General features: G+C 42.3%; 1 protein-coding gene and 1 pseudogene across 1 annotated transcript in view; one reads left to right on the top strand and one right to left on the bottom strand.

Annotated features, from left to right (window-relative positions):
• LOC134222422 (uncharacterized) overlaps positions 1-27,905 on the bottom strand; it is a 301,768-nt gene that overhangs the window by 170,594 nt on the left and 103,269 nt on the right. The window lies entirely within an intron of this gene.
• Positions 739-27,905, top strand: LOC134219538 (DNA replication licensing factor MCM4-like; annotated as a pseudogene).

The following is a 27,905-nucleotide window of genomic DNA, read 5'->3' as shown; positions in this document are numbered from 1 at the left end:
CCTGGAGGAATTCGTGGGGAATTCATGGAGGAATTCCTGGAGAATTCCTGGAGGAATTCCTGGAGAATTCCTGGAGGAATTCCTGGAGAATTCCTGGAGGAATTCCTGGAGAATTCCTGGAGGAATTCCTGGAGAATTCCTGGAGGAATTCCTGTAGAATTCCTGGAGAATTCTTGGAGGAATTCCTGGGGAATTCCTGGAAGAATTCCTGGAGAATTCCTGGAAGAATTCCTGAAAGAATTCCTGGAGGAATTCCTGGAGAATTCCTGGAGGAATTCCTGGAGAATTCCTGGAGGAACTTTCGAAGGATAATCAGAGGAATACCTAGAGGAACTTCCGGAGGAATTCCTGGAGGAACTTCCGGAGGAATTCCTAGAGGAATTTCTAGAGGAATTCCTGGAGAATTCTTGAAGGAATTCCTGGAGAAACTTCCGGAGGAATTACTGGAGGAACTTGCGGAGGAATTCCTGGAGGAATGTGGAGGAATTCCGCAAGAATTCCTGGAGGAATTACTGGAGAATTCCTGGAGGAAATTCCTGGAGAATCCCTGGAGGAGTTCCTGGATAATTCCTGGAGGAACTTCCGGAGGATCAGCAAGATCCACTCGTGTTCGGCGACAAAAAAATGGCTCACAAAGAACTCCTTCCAAGCAAACTACTTCCAGCAATGAAACCGAAACGCCCTAGCGAATGGGAAGTGGATCTCAAAATCCCATCGTTGTAGCTGCAAACTCGGACAATGTTACAGTTCCCACTTCTCCTGCTGTTGGGGGAATCCGGAACCGCTATGGGTCCACCAACTGGCCCATTCAATGCTGGGGGAGGTGTTGGTTTTGTGGGATTGAGCGAAATCGAATTCAGCTCTCCATTGAATTATGGAACATCATGGGGTCAATCCGCACGCCTAGATCCAGTGTCCGTGGCACCCCGATGAGACAACCAGCCGATCTTAGAACCAATAGGCATATGCGCCAGGTGAATGTTGGATCCAATCAGTTGGAACCTATTCCGGAAGGAAGTGTACAATAAGAAGCCGATGGAGTTAGTCAACCAAAAATGGTTGTATGGGGTACTAACATTGTGATGTTTGAAGAAGTTCAAGGACTTCATCATGATATACATAGATCCCAATGCGCCACAAGATGAGGCTTCTGAGGAAATGAGTTTGAACGATCCTCTCTATATGCAAAAGTTGTAGGAAATCAAAAGTCTGGAGGGACCGTTCTTAAATGTCAGTTATGCTCACTTGAAGACCTTTGATGAAGCCTTGTAGCGCCAGTTGATCTGCTATCCCAACGTTCGACGTCGCCATAAATGAGATGTTTTTCGAGCGTTACCCAGCCGCTGTTTTGAAGCACAAAATCCAGGTTCATCCGTTCAACGCGGAAAAAACGCGCAGCTTGCGCGCATTGAATCCAGAAGACATTGACCAGCTGATCTGCATTAGTGGGATGGAGATTCGTACTTCAAACATAATTCCGGAAATGATGGAAGCATTCTTCAAATGTATTGTCTGTAGCTTCAGCACTGTGGTTGAGCTGGAGTGGGGTCTGATTGCTGAGCAAACACTCTGCTCACACTGCAACACTAATCATTGTTTCCAGTTGGTTCACAACCGCTCGCAGTTTGCCGATCGACAAATGGTTAAGCTGCAAGAAGCACCCGATGACAGGGCTGCTGGACAGACTCCTCATAATGTTTTGCTTCTTGCTCACGATGATCCGGTGGACAAGGTTCAACCGGGAGATCGCGTCACGGTGACTGGTGTATATAAAGCAATGCCAATACAGGAGCATCCCTGTCAACGTAACGTCAAATCGGTGTACAAAAACCCACAGAGACGTTGTACACTTCTGCAATATGGACGATAAGCGTCTGTACGAGCAAGAGGAAGGCGAGAAACACATGTTCCCGCCAGAAAGAGTAGAACTCCTTAAAAAGCTATCTCAGAAACCGGACGTGTACGATCGGTTGGTAAGAACGATTGCTCCCTCTATCTATGAAAACACCAAAGTGAAAAAGGGAATCCTGCTTCAATTGTTTGGCAGGTTGAAGAAAAAGCAGGCTACTTCTGTTCGACAGAACTTTCGCGCAAAAATTCATAAGCTGTGGAGACCCCGGATCATCGAAGTCACAACTGTTGCAGTATGTTTGCATTTGGTTCCCAGAGCCAAGTACACTTCCGAAAAATGATCGTCCGCGTCACTAAAGATCCCGAAATACGGCAACTGGTTCTGCAAACATGAGCCTTGGTTTTGGCCGACAAAGGCGTTTGCTGTATTGATGAGTTTGACAAAATGAACGACTCTACCAGAAGCGTGTTGCACGAAGTGATGGAACAGCAGACACTCAGTATTGCGAAGGCAGGAATCATTTGCCAACTGAATGTTCGCACATCAATTTTGGCAGCTGCCAACCCATCCGAATCACAATGGAACCCGAACAAAAACGTCATTGAGAACGTTCAGCTTCCCCATACGTTGAAGTCGAGGTTCTATTTGATAATCTCTGATTTTGGATCCTAAAGACGAACAATCCGATCGGCAGCCGTGAGGATGACGAAGACACACTTTTCGACATGAGTATTCTACGCGATTATATTGCGTATGCTAAGGAGCATGCCAACCTAATACTATCCGGAGAGGCACAGCAGCGTCGTGGTCAGATTTCGGCCTACCCAAGGCGACTGGAAAGTTTGATCCGTCTTCAGTGTCTCGTTGTTGACTCAACATATTGAGTTATAATCCAGAAAAGCACTTACTCGGCTCATAAGCAGATGACAGCATTCCACTAAAGAAAACGCTGGACTAATGAAAATGAATGCATTTGCTCAATTAATCTGCTTTACATTCCAAAAATGCTCCTATAGCTTCCGGGTTGTAATTGGAAGGCCTCATCTATTAGTTCTATTGAGCGACGAATATTTGTTTTTGATATATGGGAGTTTCATTATAAAAATTTGGGGCCCCTCGGGGTAGACTTTAATCCCAAATTATATCACGCTAGCGAAATCAACCACCAGCTGATGGTTATTTACTGCTGCAGTTCATTACTGTCCATGTTATTTCTAACGTTTCTCGTATGCTTTTTCGTCTGTTCTAATGTAAATAAGAAAGGCACCAACATCATTACTCTGTGGATTGATCGAGTTTTTTACAATTCGGCAACATTTTCAACTTTTTCCACCTTCGTGAATGCTTTGGCAAGGCATAGCCACTTTACGGTATTCCAAAAACCTGTTTTTTAAAGCATTGCTCTAGGCCGTAAGCGACAATACCGTTTACGTACACTCAAATTGCATTTTCAAACAGGTAACGATATTCTCATGAGCTCACCATACATACAGCTCCCATCGTAGTTGCCTCCAGTGGTTGAAACTTCATTATGAAGATTCAAATTCTCGTCGCAAATTTGCATGATTAGATTTCTCTCATCTTTGGGGAATTGCGCACGTAGAAAAATCCAATCCATTTCTGCTACGCTTTTATCGATAATTAAGTTCCGATTATATCCCCCGGGCATGGCATCTCCGGCCCAAAAGGCTTCCACCTGTTTATACGCTTTTCGGCACGTGTAACACAGGAGACAGATTCCCATCGCTTCTTTTCCGAATTCCCGTTTCTCCCCTTCATCGTAATCGTCTACTACGTCTCGAACCAGCAGCGAGCGTCACCACGGAACCACGCATAGATGAGTATCTATTGAACCGATTTCTTTACTCTTCTTTTCAGTTTTTCATGAGGCGGTAAGACGACGCAGAGGCCAACAACCACCACCGCCGCCACCCGTGCACAAAGCGCAGATGGAAGAATTTTCCACAGCTGCTCCGTCGGCAGAAATCAAATTTATTCCTCCCTCCGGCGACATGCACGCTGCTGTACATACTGACAGACTCCTCTCTGCACACACGCTCGGCAAGCACTCCAAGCAAATACTTTGTGCATCATCTTATGGCGCTTTCCGCCTCCCATCGATGGTTTCGGCGCCACCGACACCTACATCGCCGCTGTGCTCGGGTTCGGTCTAGCATTAAGAGCTAAGCAAAAGCAGACATGAGGCGCTTATTTTCAAATGAGAAATTCAAACAGTTCCGGGACAAGTTTCTTCTTGATCAGGTGGCGCTCCGGGTGCTGGCGATGACGATGATGATGATGATGATGATGACGATGGTGGAAAGAGGGATGTTCCCTACGGCAAACTTGTTCAAGACGATTTCGTTTCATTCAGTTTGTTTCATTCGAATGTGATAAGTAATAACGGTTAGTGGAAACGAAAGGTAGCACACTGGGTTCAAGTATGGGCGCCCAATAGCTACGGAGGCAGAGTGGCACATATGGATTTGATTTACGATAATTCTGGGAATCTATGATAGCAGGTGGATGTAATTTAATAATGTTGTTCATGTTGTTCATAACCGGTCAAGTAGTAACCAGTAGCAAAAAGGTCCCCGAGAAAAATGTAGGAAGGGGGTCAAGAAACCATTCCAAAGTTGGAGGTACAACGTAGAACCCTGAGAAAATCAGGAAAGGCCTTCTGCCTCCAACATGCCAAAACACATGACGCTACTACATAAACCAAACCGCCACTTGATCCGCAAAGCCGAGGCTATATCCTAGACCTAGGACCTAGCTATATCCAATCAGAACCTTTGGATCAGTGGACAGAGAGTTCCCAAGCAAGAAACGCCTTCCTAGATCCTCGGGTAGCCGGTAAACTATTCATTCAGTGGAAAATGATAATTGGAATAACTTCCCTAACCTAGAGCTATTGCCCAACGACAGCACCCACTGTGTTATCGGTCTCCAAAATGCGGACCCTAAGGACTGTTTTCTTGGAGGGAAATATGAAAAGGGTCATTAGGGTAGGAACCTTCTATCCATTGCGATTGGGGTCCTTCGGAAGATCTCATTCGATGTTATCGAGTTCAGCAAAGAATGTAGATATATAAAAACTATTAATTTTTATTACAAAATGATGACATGAACATCATGGGAATTCCTGGAGACCCATGGCGGAAAGCTGAAGCAGTGTTGGTAAAAACTCAAAATCTTAAAACTCATGAACGATTCATATCAATCGTGAGTTAAACGTACCAAATCAGCTTCTTGAAAATCATGGCTGAGTCGAATCATTCATTTGAATCATCGTAGGTTTTCTTCTGTTCTGCTTCGTTAAAACAGTGAATAGAAGTTCATCGCGATAAACAATAAATACTCATGCGACAAAAAATTGCACCCAAAATAATCTCAAACGCTTTTTGGAGCGAAATGATCTTTTGTCAAATAAGGGAAACGACGATCCGTTTTGGCATGAAAAACTCAGACATGAAGCATTCCTTCAAAATCGTAAACGAGTTCGCTCGCACTGGAGGGCTCAGTGATTGAGATTTTTTAATGATTTTTCCAACACTGCCCTGAAGTGTGCCTATCAATAACGAATTATCCATCTTATTCAACGGTCACTCCACTATCGCCGATATGATCTCTGCTAGTCTGTCCCTTCTTCCTATCCTGACGCGGGAAGTTGTTTCCCATCTCCATGGAAGCAACCACTACTCTATTCAGGTCTCTACCCAAGCCTCTCTAACCATCACTAGGGGATATGAAGGCCTTACGTCAACGCTGATTGGGAGCCGCTATTTATGACAAACCTTACAACATAGAGTCCTGTCATCACTACCTGACTTCTCCCAATTAGTACTATAAATGCTACTAGGGCTGTCATTCCCCAAACCAAGAGCCGCTCCCCGGGTGGTCATTGCCAGAAAGGGACCGCTGCGATAGCCCAGGAGTAACCCTCAGGTAGCCCTGCTAAGGTATAAGCAGTAGGAACCGACCAAGAAAAACATTAGAGTGTTGATCAGTCATCTAAGATGCGAAGAGGAAACATTGGGAGGATTTCATCGATTCGATAAATCCGATCCAATCCACCATCGAACTCTGGGGCGAAGTCAGAGGTCTAGTGCTGCTAGATCAGTAATGCTAAGACATTTTCACAGTCCCCTCAGATTTAGTGCCTGATCAATTAGCCTTTATTCAGAAGCTGAGTTGTATTTCGTCTTGTCCAGAAACAGAGAGAAGGCATCCGGTCCAGATAGGGTAGTGTACCACATGATTGAAAATCTCAACCGAGTCTAGGCGAAACTGACTTTTTCGGACGAGTTTCAGCAAATTTTTGTGATCCCGATACCGTTGTGGAAAGGTTAATCAACCGTCAGCTTTGCGAGAAGCTGGATGGAGATGAAAATGCTTCCAAAGTTCCAACAGCACGCGCTTCACGTTCTAATTTCGTTGGTCTACGAAACATCTTTCAGGACATCTTTGAGCAGGGCAAGCACGCGGACCCAGACATCTAGAAAGCGTTCAGCTGCAAAAGAACGCGCCTTGTTCTCCAGCAGCTCCGCAAATGGTTTATCCGCATCTTTCTTCCGGGACGCCCCTTCCGGATGCTCATCGAAAACTTCGAGCCAGAATCAGTCCTAACGATCAGACTTTTACTTCCTTGGACGGGGTTTTTCGCTTCCTACGATTTTGACTCAGTCAAGGCCCTGTTCACCGCTAAAGTCGTCTTTTGTTGGACCACCTCAGTAGGATTCTCAATGATAGTTTGTAAGTGTGTTCATAAACATGGCCAGACATTACATAGGCAGGGTGGGCTTATTATCCCGAACCGGAAGTTACCGCCATCGGTATTAGTCCATTATCGGCAGAAGACTGCGTTGCGACTTGGAACTTACCTGCTTGGCCCACCGGATATTGACCGACATTTTATTACCGACCCTTAACTAATAAGTCAGAATTGCTTTCGAATTGCTCCCATCTTCAGCAACCGATGCCAAAGGAAACCAAACTGGATTCGCCTTTAATAGCAGTTCCGTTTCAGGTCATCCAAGAATTTTCTGGAGTGTAGTACCAAAGGGCTGTTATCTCTTTTTAAAAAATGGTTCATAATCTATGTGATATATTTAACCAAATGTTCCGTTTGAGGCCATCTAAGAATTCTCTGGAGTATAAGCCTTAAAGTCCACACTATTCACACGCTACTAGACGGCTTATATATTGACGTAGGACTTACGTCTCTCTTTACTATACCGGGTGTCATTTCAAAATATTCAAATCGACCGCGTTACGCTGTGTTGAAAGATTTTAAACGTTAATAGCGTTCGTCTCAGTGGACGAATTTCTGCGGTAAGTCCCTCAATCAACAGATTTCAAGTATGCCTTCCATGTCAATGCTTGATAAGACCCGAAAAACTTGTTTCAATAGGCATGAAACTATTTTCAATGAAAAACATTGAGATCAAGGGAACCTATATATATGGGTACGGCATAATTCTTGCATAATTCCATTACCACGTTCTGATTGGTGCAGACACCAGCGAATGAGCAGCCGCTGGGTCTGCCGAGAAGCCATAAAATAGCGCAACGCGATTTTTTCCTTTCATTCTGACCGGAACAAGCGAAGCAACCGCATCATCGATTGAACAGCACTCACACCTTTTAGCAGGGAATGAAGTCTGCACCGACCGCTTTTTCGGCTCGACACCATCGAAGCGACCATCATCAGCCGAAACCTAGCCAGTACATCAGCAGTCCACCCTACAGACCCGACAAAGCAGCAATGCTGAGCAGATACCGGCAGCAGCAGCAGAGTCGAGCCGAGACCGGCCGGCATCGGTGCTGAGCCGAGACAGGCTGAAGAAAAGCCACATGATGCAGCATGTATGTCCAAAAAACAAACGGTTCTTCGGAGAGCCAATAATAGAGATCAATATCAATGCTTTTAATAGGATAGAAGTTGTACTTGGGTGCCAAATCCAATATTCTAGAGATAAAATTTTATGCGTGATTTTCATAAATAGCGTCAAAACTAACAGTGGATAATTTTTCTGATTTAACCGCGAAGTGGACGAAGGACTTCGCTTGACCATGCCTTTAAAGATTCATGAGATGTCCAAATCTCTCACATAATCTTATTTGGATAAAAAAAAAACACCGATAACAGCTCAAACATTAATAAACTATCAATCGATTTTTCATCAAATGTTGGATTTTTTGGCATGGATAAAAAAATATGTAGAAAAACATTGTTTGATACTGACCGCACACAAAGCGAACGTGACTGAATGATCATCCCATGTTACCAATTCTAAATCTTAACACCCGAAATCCCATGTCCGGGTGTTTCCTTCCTTCTACTACTAACAATGTTGTCTCAGAAAAGAACACCCTACTTCCCACCTGAACTGCAATTCTAAGCTCGCTTGCCCGGCTTATTGGCCTGTATCTAGCGAAAAGTCCTGTTAGGAAATAGACGCCAGCAGCGAGCAACAAGCGTTAAAAAAGAAGAAGCCCTTCTCGAACACGTTGATGATGATGACGCTTTGGCTGACAAAGAAGCGGGATACAAGACACTACACAGCAAAAAATAATGTAATGTCCATCAACGTAATTTGAGAAATGTACCAAACATTCGATGTAAAGACGAAATTTGAATGTAAAATGACATTCATTTGGATGTGATTCTACATCTCCTTGATATTACGCAGGTTCAGAACTATAAGTTTCCATTTACGCTGCTGTTGTGTAATATTCGCATGTCAAAGCGATGAATAATTACACACAATCATATGCAACCCATTAACTCAAAAGTGTTGTGTGAAATTACACAACTTTGGATGTGATATGACAATCATTCACTACGCAATATTGTATATTGGCAACACTGGCCTATCTCTCGTCTCCTGTCGTCGCTTGCCGTGAGTGCGCCATTTTTTCTTTGGTTCTTTGCTGATTTTCCTTCGATCAGAGCATAAAATCTGTGCAAATTGTGGTAAATTGATGGGACGCGACCAGTATTAAAACTCCTTATAGTGAACTGGGTAAACGAAGCTTCTACTACTAATAATACTACTGATGTAAGTATAACAATCACAATCATCCGGTCTGAAATAATATCCAGGTGAAACTTATACTTTATGGTTTCCCCTCGAAATTCCATTAGGCAATTCTGAGAGAAATTTCAAATTTCAGCTCAATTTCATACGGATTTATGGAACATCGCTAGACGATACGCTGTTCAGTCGAGGACAAGGTGAGGAGCCCTCGGAGGAGCCATTAGAGATGGATCAAAACAAAAATAATTGTCCAGCGATGATCCTGTTTCGGACTAGTATCATGTACGATTCGAATGACAGTATTCCTTAGGTACCAAACATGGGATTTAAACTATTCCGGGTGTCTGATAGTATCGTGCTGCTGCACAACCGACCAGCAACATTCGTCATTAGAAATTCTCAGTCTAATGGTCTAATGCTCCGAACCCAAAAAGCCCAGCCCAATCATAAAAATAATCCGGATGTCGACCCAGTGCAATCTCTAACCGACGCAATATTTTGCCAACACGGGATAGAACACGGTTTTTTTGCAGCAGACCGAAGGAATTATATATCGTCAAATAAAACGGAAAATTGGTAAGTAGTTGCGGAAGCATTCTGGAAACAATTTGCAGTGTAGTTGATCAAGATTTTTGGTATTTTATCTGCTTGACATTCATTTCTTTATTTTGATCTATTTGTGGAAATAATACATTATCATACATCCATATTTTAATTGGAATCCTAGGTAGATTTTTAAAATAATTATAAAGTGTACTCAACAGAACTCCAGAAATTTTCAACCGAAATTTAAGAAGATTATCTTCACTATGATAGCTTCTTTAGGAAGATCTATTGATCCATCGATTTTCTAAGCACTGTTCGAAAATAAGCTTCGAAATATCTACCGTATATACTTTCTAAAACATTTTTTTTTCAGGCAAAAAGGCAGTTCAACTCTACCAACTATTCAGAAAAAATCGTCAAGTTTTTAGCCATGCGACATTCTTCTGCTTTAAGAACAAGTTATGCCTCGCTATCGGACGTTTGGCATAGAAGCGTAAATGAGTGAGTAGTATTTACATAATTGATATATTACATAAGTATTATTCTTCTGATATTGTCTCCTAAGTATATTTTAGTCAGTATGCATATTCGCCAAGTTTCGTATAAAGTGTGTTTGCCCAATAAATATGTTGGGTTTTGATTCAGCAATTAAATCCTTCCGCGATAATGGAGTCCTTCTGAGATACTATTTGGAATCTTTGCTGCGGGGATTGGAAATTTTATTATATGGGGATTCTATATGCGATCTTTGGGTAACGCAATCCTTCAGGAATACTCAATCGAGTCCTTTGGTGATTCTCAATGGAGTCCTTCGGGGATTCACAATTAAATACTTCGGAGATATTCAACGGAAACCATCGCTGATATCCAAAGGAACTCTACTTCTTCTTCTTATTAGTATTACAACCCCCACTGGGACATTGCCGCCTCGCAGCTTAGTGTTCATTCAGCACTTCCACAGTTATTAACTGCGAGGTTTCTAAGCCAAGTTGCCATTTCTGCATTCGCATATCATGAGGATATACTGTGATACTGTTATACGTTGATACTGTTATGCCCAGGGGAATCGAGACAATTCCCAAATCGAAAATTGTCTAGACCGGAATCGGAAATTGAACCCAGCTACCCTCAGCGTGGTCTTGCTTTATAGCTGCGCGCCTTAGCGCTAGGCTAAGGAGGGCCTCAATAGAATTCTTCAGGGATACTTAATGGAGTTCTTCGGAGCTTCTCATAGTATTTTTTCGGAGATTTTCATTTCATTTAATTAGCTTACATATAGGTAAACAGATAACACTGAATCATTAATTTGACGCCAAAATAAACGATGCGAGGCCACTTCTCCATCTGCGGTTGCGTTCCATGCTTAGACAAATCGATTTGTACTTGGTCCTTCCACCTAGCTCGCTGCGCTTCACGCCTTTTTGCAGTTGCCGGACCGGATGAGAACACCATCCTTGCAGGGTTGCTCTCCGGCATTCTTGCAACATGCCCCGCCCATCGTACATTTCTAGCTTCAGCTACCTTTTGGATACTGGGTTCGCCGTAGGAGGCTTCTGGAAGGAGTTTAAATGAAATCTAGAAGTTAATCCTTCTGGGATTACAATAGCTATCCTCCGAAGGGAATCCTTCAAGAGTTCCTACAAGAATCCATTCGGGAAGCCTTTCGGGATTTTGACGAGAATCCATTCGGGTTCCCGTGGAATTGTTTCGGGATTCTGACGGAAATCGTTCTGGGATTTCGACGGGAATCCTTTCGGGATTCTTAAGAGAATCCTTTCGAGATTCTGAAGAGAAAACTTTCGGGATTATGAAGAGAAACCTTTCGGGATTCTGAAGAGAATCCTTTCGGGATTCTGAAGGGAATCCTTTCGGGATTTAGAAAAGAATCCTTTCGGGATTCTGATGAGAATCCTTTCGGGATTCTGATGAGAATCCTTTCGGGATTCTGAAGAGAGTCCCTCCGGGATTCTGAAGAGAAGCCCTTCGGGATTCTGAAGAGAGTCCTTTCAGGATTTTGAAGAGAAACCTTTCGGGATTCTGAAGAGAAACCTTTCGGGATTCTGAAGAGAATCCTTTCGGGATTCTGAAGAGAATCTTTCGATTCTGAAGAGAATCCTTTCGATTCTGAAGAGAATCCTTTCGGGATTCTGAAGAGAATCCTTTCGGGATTCTGAAGAGAATCCTTTCGGGATTCTGAAGAGAATCCTTTCGATTCAGAAGAGAATCCTTTCGATTCTGAAGAGAATCCTTTAGGATTCTGAAGAGAATCCTTTCGGGATTCTGAAGAGAATCCTTTCGGGATTCTGAAGAGAATCCTTTCGATTCTGAAGAGAATCCTTTCAGGATTCTGAAGAGAATCCTTTCGGGATTCTGAAGAGAATCCTTTCGGGATTCTGAAGAGAATCCTTTCGGGATTCTGAAGAGAATCCTTTCGGGATTCTGAAGAGAATCCTTTCGGGATTCTGAAGAGAATCCTTTCGGGATTCTGAAGAGAATCCTATCGGGATTCTGAAGAGAATCCTATCGGGATTCTGAAGAGAATCCTTTCGGGATTCTGAAGAGAATCCTATCGGGATTCTGAAGAGAATCCTTTCGGGATTCTGAAGAGAATCCTTTCGGGATTCTGAAGAGAATCCTTTCGGGATTCTGAAGAGAATCCTTTCGGGATTCTGAAAAGAATGCTTTCTGGATTCTGGAAAGAATCCTTTCGAAATTCTAAAGAGAATCCTTTCGGGATTCTGAAGAGAATCCTTTCGGGATTCTGAAGAGAATCCTTTCGGGATTCTGAAGAGAATCCTTTCGGGATTCTGAAGAGAATCCTTTCGGGATTCTGAAGAGAATCCTCTCGGGATTCTGAAGAGAATCCTCTCGGGATTCTGAAGAGAATCCTCTCGGGATTCTGAAGAGAATCCTTTCGGGATTCTGAAGAGAATCCTTTCGGGATTCTGAAGAGAATCCTTTCGATTCTGAAGAGAATCCTTTCGATTCTGAAAGAATCCTTTCGATTCTGAAGAGAATCCTTTCGGGATTCTGAAGAGAATCCTTTCGGGATTCTGAAGAGAATCCTTTCGGGATTCTGAAGAGAATCCTTTCGGGATTCTGAAGAGAATCCTTTCGGGATTCTGACGAGAATCCTTTCGGGATTCTGAAGAGAATCCTTTCGGGATTCTGAAGAGAACCTTTCGCGATGCGATTCTGAAGAGAATCCTTTCGGGATTCTGAAGAGAATCCTTTCGGCATTCTGAAGAGAATCCTTTCGGGATTCTGAAGAGAATCCTTTTGGGATTCTGAAGAGAATCCTTTCGGGATTCTGAAGAGAATCCTTTCGGGATTCTGAAGAGAATCCTTTCGGGATTCTGAAGAGAATCCTTTCGGGATTCTGAAGAGAATCCTTTCGGGATTCTGAAGAGAATCCTTTCGATTCTGAAGAGAATCCTTTCGATTCTGAAGAGAATCCTTTCGATTCTGAAGAGAATCCTTTCGATTCTGAAGAGAATCCTTTCGGGATTCTGAAGAGAATACTTTCGGGATTCTGAAGAGAATACTTTCGGGATTCTGAAGAGAATACTTTCGGGATTCTGAAGAGAATCCTTTCGGGATTCTGAAGAGAATCCTTTCGGGATTCTGAAGAGAATCCTTTCGAAATTCTGAAGAGAATCCTTTCGGGATTCTGAAGAGAATCTTTTCGGGATTCTGAAGAGAATCCTTTCGATTCTGAAGAGAATCCTTTCGATTCTGAAGAGAATCCTTTCAGGATTCTGAAGAGAATCCTTTCGATTCTGAAGAGAATCCTTTCGATTCTGAAGAGAATCCTTTCGGGATTCTGAAGAGAATCCTTTCGGGATTCTGAAGAGAATCCTTTCGGGATTCTGAAGAGAATCCTTTCCGGATTCTGAAGAGAATCCTCTCGGGATTCTGAAGAGAATCCTCTCGGGATTCTGAAGAGAATCCTCTCGGGATTCTGAAGAGAATCCTTTCGGGATTCTGAAGAGAATCCTTTCGGGATTCTGAAAAGAATCCTTTCGGGATTCTGAAAAGAATCCTTTCGGGATTCTGAAAAGAATCCTCTCTCGGGATTCTGAAGAGAATCCTTTCGGGATTCTGAAGAGAATACTTTCGGGATTCTGAAGAGAATACTTTCGGGATTCTGAAGCGAATCCTTTCGGGATTCTGAAGAGAATGCTTTCGGGATTCTGAGGAGAACCCTTTCGGGATTCTGAAGAGAATCCTTTCGGGATTCTGAAGAGAATCCTTTCAGGATTCTGAAGAGAATCCTTTCGGGATTCTGAAAAGAATCCTCTCGGGATTCTGAAGAGAATCCTCTCGGGATTCTGAAGAGAATCCTTTCATGATTCTGAAGAGAATCCTTTCGGGATTCTGAAGAGAATCCTTTCGGGATTCTGAAGAGAATCCTTTCGGGATTCTGAAGAGAATCCTTTCGGGATTCTGAAGAGAATCCTTTCGGGATTCTGACGAGAATCCTTTCTGAAGAGAATGCTTTCTGGATTCTGGAAAGAATCCTTTCGAAATTCTAAAGAGAATCCTTTCGGGATTCTGACGAGAATCTTTTCGGGATTCTGAAGAGAATCCTTTCGGGATTATGAAGAGAATCCTTTCGGGATTCTGAAGAGAATCCTTTCGGGATTCTGAAGAGAATCCTTTCGCGATTCTGAAGAGAATCCTTTCGGGATTCTGAAGAGAATCCTTTCGGGATTCTGAAGAGAATCCTTTCGGGATTCTGAAGAGAATCCTTTCGGGATTCTGAAGAGAATCCTTTCGGGATTCTGAAGAGAATCCTTTCGGGATTCTGAAGAGAATCCTTTCGGGATTCTGAAGACAATCCTTTCGGGATTCTGAAGACAATCCTTTCGGGATTCTGAAGAGAATCCTTTCGGGATTCTGAAGAGAATCCTTTCGGGATTCTAAAGAGAATCCTTTCGGGATTCTGGAAAGATTCGAAATTCTGAAGAGAATCCTTTCGGGATTCTGAAAAGATTCGAAATTCTGAAGAGAATCCTTTCGGGATTCTGAAGAGAATCCTTTCGGGATTCTGAAGAGAATCCTTTCGGGATTCTGAAGAGAATCCTTTCGGGATTCTGAAGAGAATCCTTTCGGGATTCTGAAGAGAATCCTTTCGGGATTCTGAAGAGAATCCTTCCGGGATTCTGAAGAGAATCCTTCCGGGATTCTGAAGAGAATCCTTCCGGGATTCTGAAGAGAATCCTTCCGGGATTCTGAAGAGAATCCTTCCGGGATTCTGAAGAGAATCCTTTCAGGAGTCTAAAGAGAATCCTTTCGGGATTCTGAAGAAAATTTTTTCAGGATTCTGAAAAGAATCCTTTCGGGATTCTGAAGACAATCCTCCAGGAGTTCCTCCGAGAGTTCCTCCAGGAATTCTTCCCGGATTTCCTCAAAGAATTCCAACCGGAGTTCCTCAAGAAATTCCTCCCGGAGTTCCTCAAGGAATTCCTCCCGGAGTTCCTCATAGAATTTCTCCCGGAGTTTCTCAAGGAATTCCTCGCGGAGTTCCTCCAGGAATCCCTCCCGTAGTTCCTCCAGGAATTCCTTCCGAAGTTTCTCGAGGAATTCCTCTCGGAGTTCCTCAAAGAATTCCTCCCGGAGCTCTTAAAGTAATTCCTCCCAGAGTTCCTCAAGGAATTCCTCCCGGAGTTCCTCAAAGAATTCCTCCCGGAGTACCTCAAGGAATTCCTCCCGGATTTCCTCCAGGAATCCCTCTAGTAGTTCCTCCGGGAATTCCTTCCGAAGTTCCTCAAGAAATTCCTGCCGGAGTTCCTCCAGGAATTCCTCCCGGAGTTCCTCAAGGAATTCCTCCCGCAGCTCCTCCGGGAATTCCTTCTGAAGTTGCTCCAGCAATTCCTCCCGAAGTTCCTCCAGGAATTCTTCCCACAGTTCCTCAACGAATTCCTCCCGGAGTTCCTTCAGGAATTCCTCCCGAAGTTCCTCCAGGAATTCCTCCCGGAGTTCCTCCAGGAATTCCTCCCGGAGTTCCTCCAGGAATCCCTCCCGAGTTCCTCCGGGAATACCTTCCGAAGTTCCTCGAAGAATTTCTCCCGAAGTTCCTCCAGGAATTGGGTCCTAAAGCCCTACCTCGTTTATGGTTGCAAACGATAGTGCATCGGTCAAGAATACTTGTACCGTTGTTATAAAAATTCTGGTAAAATTCTAAATCAATAAAAATAATATTTTAGTGTTTAAGACATTTTAAAGCAAATTTTGGGCTGTGCAACATTTCAGAACGAATGAACCATCAGCCCAAAACGTCAGCCCCATATATTAACTGTCAAAGGTTGAGTCAAGTGCCCTGCGGTGTTTTACTAGTGCGTTTGAATCCGTACGTCAAACAAGACCGAAAATGTCGAGGAAGCATTTTTCATCTATTTTTCAATTTCAAATTAAACAATGTTCTTTTCGATTTTTGAGTCTAAAGAAAAACTGACACGTTTAGAATGATTACCTTCATCGTTCCCTGAAAGAAAATCGAATATCGATACTTCATTTTAGGACCCAATTCCTCTCGAAGTTTCTCCAGGAATTCCTCTCACAGTTCCTCAACGAATTCCTCCCGGAGTTCCTTCAAGAATCCCTCCTAAAATTCCTCCAGGAATTCGTCCCGCTCCAGGAATTCACCCCGCTCCAGGAATTCCTCCCAAAGATCCTCCAGGAATTCCTCCAGAAGTTCATCCAGGAATTCCTCCCGGAGTTCCTCCAGGAATTCCTCCCGGAGTTCCTCCAGGAATTCCTCCCAGAGTTCCTCCAGGAATTCCTCCCGGAGTTCCTCTAGGACTTCCTCCCGTAGCTCTTTCTGGAATTACTCCCTGAGTTGCTCTAAGAATTCCTTCGACGGTTCTTCCAGGACTTCTTACGGGAGTCTCTCAAGGAAATTCTCCGCGAGTTTCATTAGGTATTTATCTGAGAGTTCCTTAAGAAATTCCTCTAGAAATTTCTCCGGCACTTCCTCCTCTGGGAGCTACCCCAGAAATTTATCCCTGAGTCACTCCAGGAATTCCTCCCGGAGTTCTCGAAAAAAATCCTCCTGGAGGTATTCCTTTATCAGTTCCTACAGGAATTCTATCGTCAGTCCCTTGATGAAATCCTTCTTAAGTTTCACTAGGAATTCCTCCGGAAGTTCCTCCAAAAGTTCCTCCGGGAGTTCTTCCAGAAATTCCTAACGGTGTTCCTCTGAAAATTCTTCTGAGAAGTCCTCCAGGAATTGCTCCGGAAGTTCTATCAGGAATTTCTCTGGAAGTTCCACCAGGAATTCCTCCCGAAGCTCCTCTAGGATTTCCTCCACATATTCCTCCAGGAGTTCGTCCTGAAATTCTTCCCGGAGTTTCTCCAGGCATTCCTCCCGGATTTTCTTCAGCAGTTCCTCCAGGAATTTCTCCGAGAGTTCCTCCAGGAACTCTTCCGAGAGTTTCTCCAGAGACTCCTCCGGCAGTTCCTCCGGCAGTTCCTCCGGAAGTCTCTCCCAGAATTCCTCCCGGAGTTTCTCCAGGATTTCCTTCGACAGTTCCTCCAGAAACTCCTCCGAGAGTTTCTCCGGAGGTTCCTCCAGGAATTTATCCAGGAGTTCTTTTGGTACTCCCTTCAAGAGTTCCTTCAGGATTTTACCCGGGAGTTCCTTCAGGATTTCCTCCGGGTGTTTCTCCAGGAATTCTTCCGGGTGTTCTTTAAGGAATTCCTCCGAGAGTTGCTCCAGGCATTCCTTCGGCAATTCCTCCAGGAATTCCTCCGAGAGTTTCTCCAGGGATTCCTCCGGCAGTTCCTCAAGGAATTCCTCCCAGAGTTTCTCCAGAAATTCCCTCAGCAGTTCCTTTAGTAATTCCCTCGGAAGTCCTTTAAGGAAATACTCCGGGAGTTCCACTAGAAATTCCTCCGAGAGTTCCTCCAGGATTTCCTCCGGGAGTTCCTCCAGGAATTCCTCCGGCAGTTTTTCCAGCAATTTCTCGGGCAGTTTCCCTTCCCCGATTCCTTTCGGACATCCAGAATGATTCGTTTCAGACCTTCAGACTCTTAGAATGATTCCTTTGGAATTTCAGAAGGACTCCCTCCGGATTCCCTGAAGGATTCTCTTAGGAGTCTCAGAACAATTACCTTTGAAATTTCAAAAAATTTCGTACTCCGAAAAAGATTCCCTTCAGACTTGCAGATACCTTTCAGGATCTCAGAAGGTTTCCTTTCGGACACCCAGGAGGCTTCTCTACGGAATCTTATAAGGATTCTCTTTAGAATAACAGAAGCATTCCTTCTTGGCTGCACACTTAATTGCTGGCTGTACGGATTTTTGCCGAGCTGCAGAAATAAAAACTGAGTGTGTACCAGAAGGATTTCTTTCGGACTCCCAAAGGAATTTCCTTTGGAATCTTAGAAGGATTTGCTTAGGAATCCTAAAAGGAGTATGAAGCCCCAAACACAATGTTAGCGGAACGGCAACTGAAACGGGCTAATATGGGCTAATTGTCAATATGAGAATACGTTTCGGAATCTCAGAAGGATTCCTTTCGGTATTTCAGAAGGACTTCTTTCGGAATCCCAGATGGATTCTTTTTGGAATCGCAGTAGGACTCCCTTGGGGCTTTCAGAAGACTTCCTTTTGAAATCTCAGAAGGATTAGTTTTGTAATTCCAGAAGAATCCCTTTTGAACTCCCAAAAGAATTTCGTTTGAAATCACAGAATTATTCCCTTCGGATTCTCTGAAGGATTCCTTATATATAAGAATAGGCTATTAGAATCCGAATGGATTTCTTTAGGAATCCTCAAATAATTTTCTTCGGAATCTTGGGTGTGGTCTATTCAGAATCCCAGAAGCATCTACAAATTTCAAAAGGATCCCGGTCGGAATCTCAGAAAAATCCATATCTATTCTTGAAGATGTTCCATCGGAATCTGTGAAACATTTTTATCGGAATCCCGGAATTTACTTCTGAAAACCACAGTTTTTTTTCAGTATCTCAAAAGAATTTATTTCGGATTCCCAGACAGATTATCGTTTGGAATACCAGAATATTTTCCTTGAGGGTCGTTAAAGGCCTCATATTGGCATTTCTTTTGGAGTCGCAGTAAGATCTTCTACGGAATTCATCTAGGAACTTATCTACATTATCTCACTAAACCTACGTAAGCGCCAGATTAAAACATAACTAATCAGCTGGGATCACAGCCCCTAACTGATCCATTCTGGGTTGTACCTATTACTATGTTATACACCCGCATACCACCTGCTAAACATATTTAATTTTTTTTCAGCGGTTTTGAAAACGCCTCCGAACGCCGACGCCGTTGGGTCGCTTTGTTCAACATATCTCTGCGAAAGGAATTCAGCAGGGTATAATTCACCGTTGGTCTGCAGATCGATACTGGATCCTGGATTTCTTCAAACTGTATCGTCGTTGCATGTGACCTATTGAAGGCGACGAATACTGGGCAACCCAGGTAACCGGCTATATAGAGCTAGAACCAGTATAAAACTTGACAGCTCTGTGATCTCGTCTGTAATAGTACATATTATAGTCGCACGTACGGCAAATTTATATTTTTCGTTTAAATCCATACGGTTGCCTGGGAAATGCACTTATGTGGCAGATCTGCTCCAAGAACATGCTGATGTTGTAATATATGATAGGTATGTGCACAACATCATAATATATTACCCAAATATACGAAACTTAAAAAAAATCGACTAAAAATTATTGAAGTTAACCACGAAGAGAAAACTCAATGATAACAATATCACGTATATAAACCTCCTAATATTTACGTAGCTTTATTTCACATCGCCTCGATTACATCGAATATTTTTTACATCGGGTATTAATTACATCGCTTCTGTTTATTACACAGCAAGCTCTCGGGTACATCGCCCAATGTAATATTCAACAACCGATGGATTCCACGGGTTGCATCGATTTCGATGTAATATTCAACAACTTTTTTTTGCTGTGTAGCTGATTGGCCCACCAATTGGGAAGCAGAGAAGATTCAATAAAGTATAAAAGAAAAGTGCATTCGCTCGCAGCGCATTCAGTCTTTTTTATGCCATCACTAGAAATTCGCGGTTATTTGAAAAGATCGTTTTCTTACTTTTTGCGCTTAGACGAAGCAAACAGCATTTTTCAAGGCTCTAAGAGTTAGTTCAGTTAGTTCAGTCGCTATCGCACAGATTAGAAGACTCTTCAGTGAAAGGGCTGAGATACAGTCTACATCCCCTGCTGAGCAAACTTGTGGTTTATTTCAGGCAGTCCTTCAGTGGGAAGGTTGCCACTGTCGAGGCTAATATTTCGTGACCGGACAGATACTTCCTGATTTTTTTTTTATGATTCTTGTTCGAGTTCGAGGTAGATTTGATTTCTGTGTTGGTTTGATGAGAAGAGGAATGGTATGCAACGCCGATTATTTATCCAAAATAGTTGATGTGAGAAATTTGGACATATTATGTATCTTAAAGGCATGGTCAAGTCAAGTCCTACGTCCACTTAGCGGTTACGTCACAGACATTACCCACTGTTCGTTTTTTTAAATGGTTTCTGCTCTATTTAATCCAAGAAATCAAGTTGGATACGCCTTCAATAACCCTGCGTTTCAGGTCATCCGAGAAATCCCTGGAATATAGGCCTTGAAATCCACATACGTAATCATTGGTTTGTTATCTCCTTTTGATAATAGTCCTTGCCTTATTTAATCTACTAAACCAAATTTAATACGGCTTCAATGGCTGTTCCTTAAGGCCTTACCTCCATTTCTTGAAATTCTTGGATGACCTGGAATGGAATACATGTTGAAGGCGTGTCCAATTTGAATAAAAAATCGCTAGGAATATTGATGTTTGGACCGCTGCTGGGAGCTTGTACTGCTCGGGGCTTTTAGGACCTCTGGGATTCCGTGGGAGGAATTACTTCTTCTAAGCATATGCGGTATTTCGAAAAATTTCGTTTCAGGTGTTTCGAAACGAAATTTCGCGGAATTTGAGCATGGTAAAATTTGATTTCTTGATTTCGTTTCGTTAATTTACATAAAAAAAAATCAAAAACTAGCTTTTCACGAAATTTTACGGAATTCCGCGGAATTTCTAAACTACTTTAAGCTTATAACGTACTTCCAATTACTCAAAATTTCGGTTACGCCGCTGTAAAAAGTCATAGACATCGTTTTTATTTTTTGCCTTTCTCGTATATTAAGTATACGTAAAGGCTATATGATCACTCCAAAACCAAACTTTTGATAGAAGGCTCGGAGACCATAGTGTTATATACCAATCGACTTAGCTCGACGAATTGAGGTGATGTCTGTTTGTGTATATGTATGTATGTGTGTGTGTGTATGCGTACAAAATTTTGTAGACACACTTTTTAAAACTTAGCTTTGGATGAATTACTCGCAACAAGTTTCATTCAACTGAGAATCCTGTCCCATTGTTTGCTATTGAAAAATGGCCAGATTGGACTATGGGATCAGAAGTTATGGCCAAAACACTATTTTCTATTAGCAAAACACGCTAAAAACACTCACTCATATTTTTCAGTATTTTTTTTTGCACGAGAAAGGCACCAACATCGCTAGGTGGATTAATCAGGGTTTTTTACCTATATATTGACGCCTACTATTTAAGTAACCCCATTCCGAGTCGATAAATACGTATTGAATTTTCTTCTAGAAAACGTCTTCTGTGTTTTGTTGGAAATTCAACAGAAAACAAGAAACAATGTTTTGGTAATTCTATTTTTAACGAAAATTTTAGTACGTCAGGATTAAGAGGCCCGCACATAGGATACGTTTGCGTTGCGTTTGACACATTTCCCATTGGAAAACTGTCAAACGCAACGTAAACGTATCCTATGTTCGGGGCTCTTTAGAGTTTAAATGTTCGCAAGAAGAATTAGTTATACTGATAACTTTGTCTAGCAGGCAAATTAGTGGATTCTTAACGCCCTTGACGAAACCTTTTCTGGGGGCTTTTTCTTACTAAAAGCCTTTACATCCACTTAGACCTTGAACCAGGTTTAAGCGTATGTGTAAGCACCGTTCAAGAGTTAAGAGAGCATGAAGAAGGCCCTAAAGAAAACAAAAGGTGCAGCATTTCACGTTCAAACTACAATTTGAATCTCACCGAAAGTAAGAATACAATTTTTAGAGGATTGAAGATTCAGCGGCCTTTTTTTATTCAAATGATTCAAATTCGGTCCGAATGAATTCTTCATCGGAAAATTTGGACGATTTCTTGCTTTTCGAAATTCGGTGTCTGGACTTGCTCATTTCCACCATTAAATTCCATTAAATGGTGGAAATTAGCAAGTCCAGATACCGAATTTCAGATAGCAAGAAATCGTACAAATTGTCCGATGAAAAATTCCTTTTGACCAAATTTGAACCATTTGATTCACATGATAGTGCACGTTAAACAGAAACATATATGACGAAGAAACTTTAAAAAATCGACCCCTTGAATAAGGCTCTAAATGGACCGAAACGTCGGGAAAAGATTTAAAACATAGTTTTCAATGCCCTTCAAGACTGCGAAGCCATATAAGCTCAATACTACAGTCGAGCGAAAAAGAAAAAAAATATCAGTTATATATTTATTTGATAAAATAGGTCTAGTCTATTCTCAGGAGTTTCTTTAAAAAAAATCATCACTGTATTCCACTAGAGATTCAATCAGGAGTTCCTTCTAAGATTCCTCTAAGACGTTCTCTAAAATTCCTCCCGAAGAAGTTTCCCCATGTTCGAAAATTTCATACAGGATTTCACTTGATATTCAATCTAGACCTATGGGTCGATTGAAATTGTATAGACGGTGGCGTGATAGATCATGATTGACGGCGGCGTAAGTCAGTGTAAATCAATTTCGTGCATTAGCAAATTTCCGGAATTTATTCGGATGATCCACCAGGAATTCCTCCGGAAGTTCCTCTGTAACTGCCAGTGACGTCCCTACGTCTGGACAGCGGACGTCCACACGTCCCAAACTAGCTCACCACGGGATTTACTTCTCAGGGCCGGCTATAGGCCTGCTTGAGGGACACAACGACACGAAACGCGGAGAAGCGGGGGACAATACAACAAAGCTATCGACGCAATTGCATGCCAGGGAAGCGGGTAATTAATTTAAGTACAAGATACATTTTACTTATTTATTTTAAATGGGTTCTCTTCAGTTTTTTTTGGATTTTAGTGGTTAGTTTCATGTTGGTACCGTTGCGGCCGATCGATACTTTTCCCTACCTTGCGGTTGGGCGGAAATCCGCCGGGCGAGTGGTCTGGTGATATGACTTTCGGTGTCCGTTTCGTATGGGGATCGAATTTGGGAAAGGTTAAAGGCTCGGCAGAAGCTTGACTTGGTCCCATACCAGGAACAATGTATCGGTAGCTAGATTCCATGGCCGGAGACGATAAGACTTTCGGTGTCCGTTTCGTATGGGGTTCGAACTTGGGATAGGTTGGAGGCTCGGCAGAAGTTTGACTTGGTCCCATGCCAGGAACGATGTATCGGCAGATGGATACCATGTCCGGAGAAGATAAACGGGCAGCTGTAGCCAGAATGGATCTTGTAGCGGGCGAGGGGTTTGCTAGGTGGTGCTGGAATCTCCGTCCGATGCTGAGGGAAACTCGATATCGGCCGGTAGACGACCGAATTTTCACTCACTCGATGAGTACGACCGTTACTATAGCCGGTGAATACGCTTGCGGGTAGAGCTGAATTCCCTGGCAGGCTCGTGAACAGGATGGGAAATCAGCTAGAGGTGGCCTGATTACACAGTTCGGAGCACACGCGGATACAGCACTCAAAATGCACCGAGAGGTGGCACGTGGCGCCTGGATTGCACAATATCACCCTTCCTTGGTCGTGGACGGGTAGAAGCTAATCGTCCAGGTTATGTCGGATGCTTCTCGATTTTCCCAGCTAGGAAAGGGGGGGGGCTTCTTGGTTGCACTAAAACCGAGCCCGGATTATCAATCCTACTTTCGACCGGGGTTCATTCCTGGTGGACCGGGGATCTGCTACGTCCGCACTTTTCAACGTCCTCGAACAAACTCCCCGTTTTTTTTTCGTTTTTTCATACTTTCCTTCTCCCTCTTTTCGCTTTCACCCCGGATCTTTCACTGGCTCTCTGATATTCGCCCTTATGCTCGCCTAGGTTGGGTTGAAGCTTCGGAATTCTCCCGGAAGATCCTGCTGGAATTTTCAACATTTCTGCGGGAGCTTCCATTAATATTTCTACCAAAAATCATCCAAAAAGCTTTCGGAATTCGGAATTCGTAGCAATATTTCAAAATAATAAACCAGGAAATTCTTCTAGCAGCTTTCCAAGTTCTTCTTCCGTTTCGTCAAGAATTTCCCCAGAAATTACTTCAAGAACCCCTCCAGAAATCTCTTTATAAGTTCCCCCGAAAATTTCTTCTAGGATTCCTCAGGAAATTCTTCCTGTAAAAGAAACTTTTCGGATCAGTTCATGGAGGAGTTTTCTGCAGAAAAGTTTGAGATATTTCTGTGGGTATTCCGAAACTAATGGCCATAATTTCCGGGGAATCCTTGAACAAATTAAAGCTAATAAAGAGATTCCTGGAGGAAGTAGTTTCCGGGCAAAGTCTTGACGTAATTTTTGGGAGAATTCGTGGAGAAAAGAGTGGAGAGTGCTTCTAGGAGGCTTTCCGGGTTTATTGTTTTAAAATATTGATGCGAATTCTTGGATAAAAATCTCGGAAAATCCTGAAGGGCTTTTTTTTCATGTTGCACTTTTTGGTCAGAGGTCAACTCCACGCTAGTTGCAGTTTTGAGTAAATCGCCATCCAATGATTAAGATTTAAAGACTTTATGAACATCACCTCAATTCGTCGATTAGTTAATCGGTATATGAAAGTAGGCTGTAAGGACCTCTCATCAACAATTCGTTTTTTTAGTGAACATATTAGCCTTTCCGTTACGTTTTGGTGTACGAGAAGGGAAAAAACGATTCTAAAGAAAGAAAAATTAAAATAACTTAGAAAGTTATCCCTTTTTTACATCTTCGAAATCAGTTTTCTTGTTATCTTTATATTTATCTTAGTGTTATGTACTTATATAATTACGAATCATAAAAAAAAGTTCCTCTAATTCAACGCAATGCGACTGTTGCTATAGTTGGCTGTTTGACCCTTTGGAAAAGAAGCGCCAATGGAGCCATAAAATCGCAACGACAGTGACAGTTTAGGGCAAACCTAAAGCTTTTCATTCCCATGAACGCCATAGGAAAAACCCACAAAATACGTCATGTAAAAATGTAGTGATCTATAACCCCCGATCGTCGCTTTTTGTAGTAACATGCATAACTACGTACGATGTGCCACATATCTTTGAAGCATTACTCCTACAAATGTCACGTTAATGATGGATGTTCAATAGCATTAAAATACGAAAAAATTGCGAGACTTTTTACACCTTTTTTGCATAAAAAATATATTTTGCTCCTCGTTTTGACCATCACTTTTGACAACATAGTTTGATCAGCACAGTTTTCAATAGGACAAAGGACAAAGGACAATGGGACAAAGTTCCCCGTCAAACACTACTTGTTGAGAAAAAAATGGTTAATGGTATGTTCCTGAAAAATTGGCGAACTTTTTTTTGCGTCTTTTATGCCTAAAAATTGTATTTTGGTCATAACTTCGGATCCCATAGTCAGATTAGGGCAGTAATCAATAGGCAATGGGACACCATTCCCCTTCGAATGCAACTTGTTGCGAGCAAATTGGTTAAGAGTAAGTCCCTGAAAAGTTTGCGAGACTTTTTCACGCGTTTTTGGCGTAAAAATGTATTTTGGCCATAACTTTGGATCCCCTAATCCGATCCGGTCAATGTCCAATAGGAAACAATGCACTATGGTGCAGTATACAGATTTACGCGGAAAGATGCATTTTACGCCAAAACTATATATATTTTTTAAAACTATTGTTCTACAAAATTGTTCGAAATAGTAAGGCCATTATTATGTTGCGTTTTGAAAAGCCTCAAAAATTTCAGAAGGTGACATTCGTGGTCCTGGGATAGACATATCGATTCCCACCATGGGAAGTTGGTCATCCGTATTTAAAGCGAAAATTCACGCAATTCAAGAGTGTTCTGTTCGTAGAAATTACAGATACTGAAATAAAAGTCAGGAATATGCACATCGAAACAAGTTTGGAAATGCATTCAGTCACTCCAAAAAATGTCTTGTCACAATCAAGTAAACCTATATTAGGTTCCAGGGCACTGTGAAATATATGATAACAAACAATCTTTGAAAACAGAATCCAATTTTAGAAACGCAACTATAATGCCAGGCAATCGAAACGTTTTATCACTCCATATGTTTCCATGACTCGCAACATTATAGAATTATCTAAAAGAAACCTAAGCACGTATACGGGTCTCATTACATGTCACTGTCCAAATCGATATCATTTAAAGCTAAAAAAACTTCTAATTAATAAGCAGACACTTGCTATGCCGTTGTCCGGCAAATTTAACAAACAAGACGAAAGTCCTTCGCCAAGGGGCTTATAGAACCACTTGAGGTTGGTCTCACTTTGCTACAGCATTGTCCACTAATAGCGCAGTTGAAGCACTAGTTGCAGAAAATTTTACTAAATGATAGCAAAATTTTAATCTCAATTTTAATTTAATGTTCCGCAATTAGCGCAATAACTCAGTTATTAGAGGAATTTAAGCAACTAACTATTAGGCAAAGTTGCAGAAAAATCCTCACACACACCGTGCAACACATTTTGAAGTTCAGCCTATGAAATTGAGATGTTGGCAAACTACTAAATGATCGAACAGAGATTACTAAATCACCGCGGGGAAGAGCCGTTTGGCCGAATGCCGTTCAGCCGAATGCCATTTGGCCAAATGCCACTAGGCCGAAAGTTGTATGGCCTGATATATCATCAGATCATTCGGCCGAAAGGATCATTTGGCTGAAGGGGTCGTTTTGCCGAAAGGGTCATTTGGCCGAAAGGGTTATTTTCGAAAGGATCTTTTGGCTGAATAGGTGCGAAAGGGGTAATGGGTAATGAGACGTCTCACTACTCACTTCACGCTTCTCACTTTTTACAGTGAGAAGTGTGAAATGGGGAATGAGAAGTGAGACGACTCTCTTATCACTTCTAATTTCTCACTTTTCAAATTGCTTATACGGCCCAATATCCTATTCGGCCAAATGACCCTTTCGGCCAAACGACCTTTTCGGCCAAACGACCCTTTCTGCCAAAAGACTCTTTTGGCCATATGACCCTACCGGCCTAATGACCCTTCCGACCTAAGACCCTTACGGAAATGAACCTTTCGGCCAAACGATCCTTTCGACCAAATGACCCTTTCGGCCAAATGACCCTTTCGGCCAAACGGCCTTTCCCTAGTTAGTTTTTATTGAAGGAAATATTGTATTTGTAAAATGTAAATTTTACGATTAATAAAAACGTACAGTTATATAAAATATTCTGGAAAAGCATTTTCAAAGATGGTCTAAATGATACCGTATGGAAACTTTCAAACGATCGTGCTGGACATAGTTTCCTGGCCTATAATGGAAAAGCTCCAACGTTGTTTTGAATGTTGTATATGTTATGCTTCTGAGAATAACTACAGAAACTAAATTTAATTTGTTAACATCGGAAGATCATACGCAGTTTCTATTGTACAAAAAAACCCATTGTCTTGATTTATGCTCTCAGTTTCAAATTCACGATTGATGTTATTGCCCATCATACCAGTGTGGCTCAATAAACTGCGCTAGAAATAAATTTCTGGTTCCCCGCTATTAAAAATAAATTTATATCACTATCACTTCACCAATGAAAACGTTTTATTGCAGCTCAGGATTATAGAAAATACCCTCCGGGCGCTCGTTAACCCAGCTCAGTTCGAACAAAAAACAATACAAGCAGAAACCACTGCACAGTTCGCCCTCCACGAGGATTTTCAGTGGATGGATTGTGTGGCTGGTGGCGGTTATCTAAAAACTAGCACTCGCGTTGCCTTCGTTGCACAAACTCCGTGGTAGCACGCCCGCCACTGTAGGTGCTTTCGTTCGGTCTTTCATCCACCGCCATCATCGGGAATGCACTCTATGTAGTTATTACGCCAATAGTACCAGCCATAAAAAGCCATTGCTTCCGCGGAAATGGAGAGGAAAAAAAAAGCAAGTAACAAGAGGAAAAACTTTTCAATCCTCGCTGGCCGAGGCCAACGGTGCCGTCTGCAGGAACATACTTTCGATTGATACTTCAGGATTTATAGTTTTTTTTTTCAGCTAAGTGAGGATGCAAAAGAATTAGCATGGCTTGCATTTCATAAAGCATCAATTCGAAGTTCAAGGTTTGATGATTTGATTGATAACTAATTGGCTATCATCCCCCAGGACCGGCCCTGTTCCTTCGCATCGAACTCAGCGGAAACAGGAAGAAACGAGCGTGTAAAAAGCGATGA

Source organism: Armigeres subalbatus, chromosome 3 (assembly GCF_024139115.2).
Source record: "Armigeres subalbatus isolate Guangzhou_Male chromosome 3, GZ_Asu_2, whole genome shotgun sequence".
Taxonomy (NCBI): Eukaryota; Metazoa; Arthropoda; class Insecta; order Diptera; family Culicidae; genus Armigeres; species Armigeres subalbatus.
Note: the sequence above shows the minus strand (reverse complement) of the source record. Positions and strands in the feature narration are given on the sequence as shown.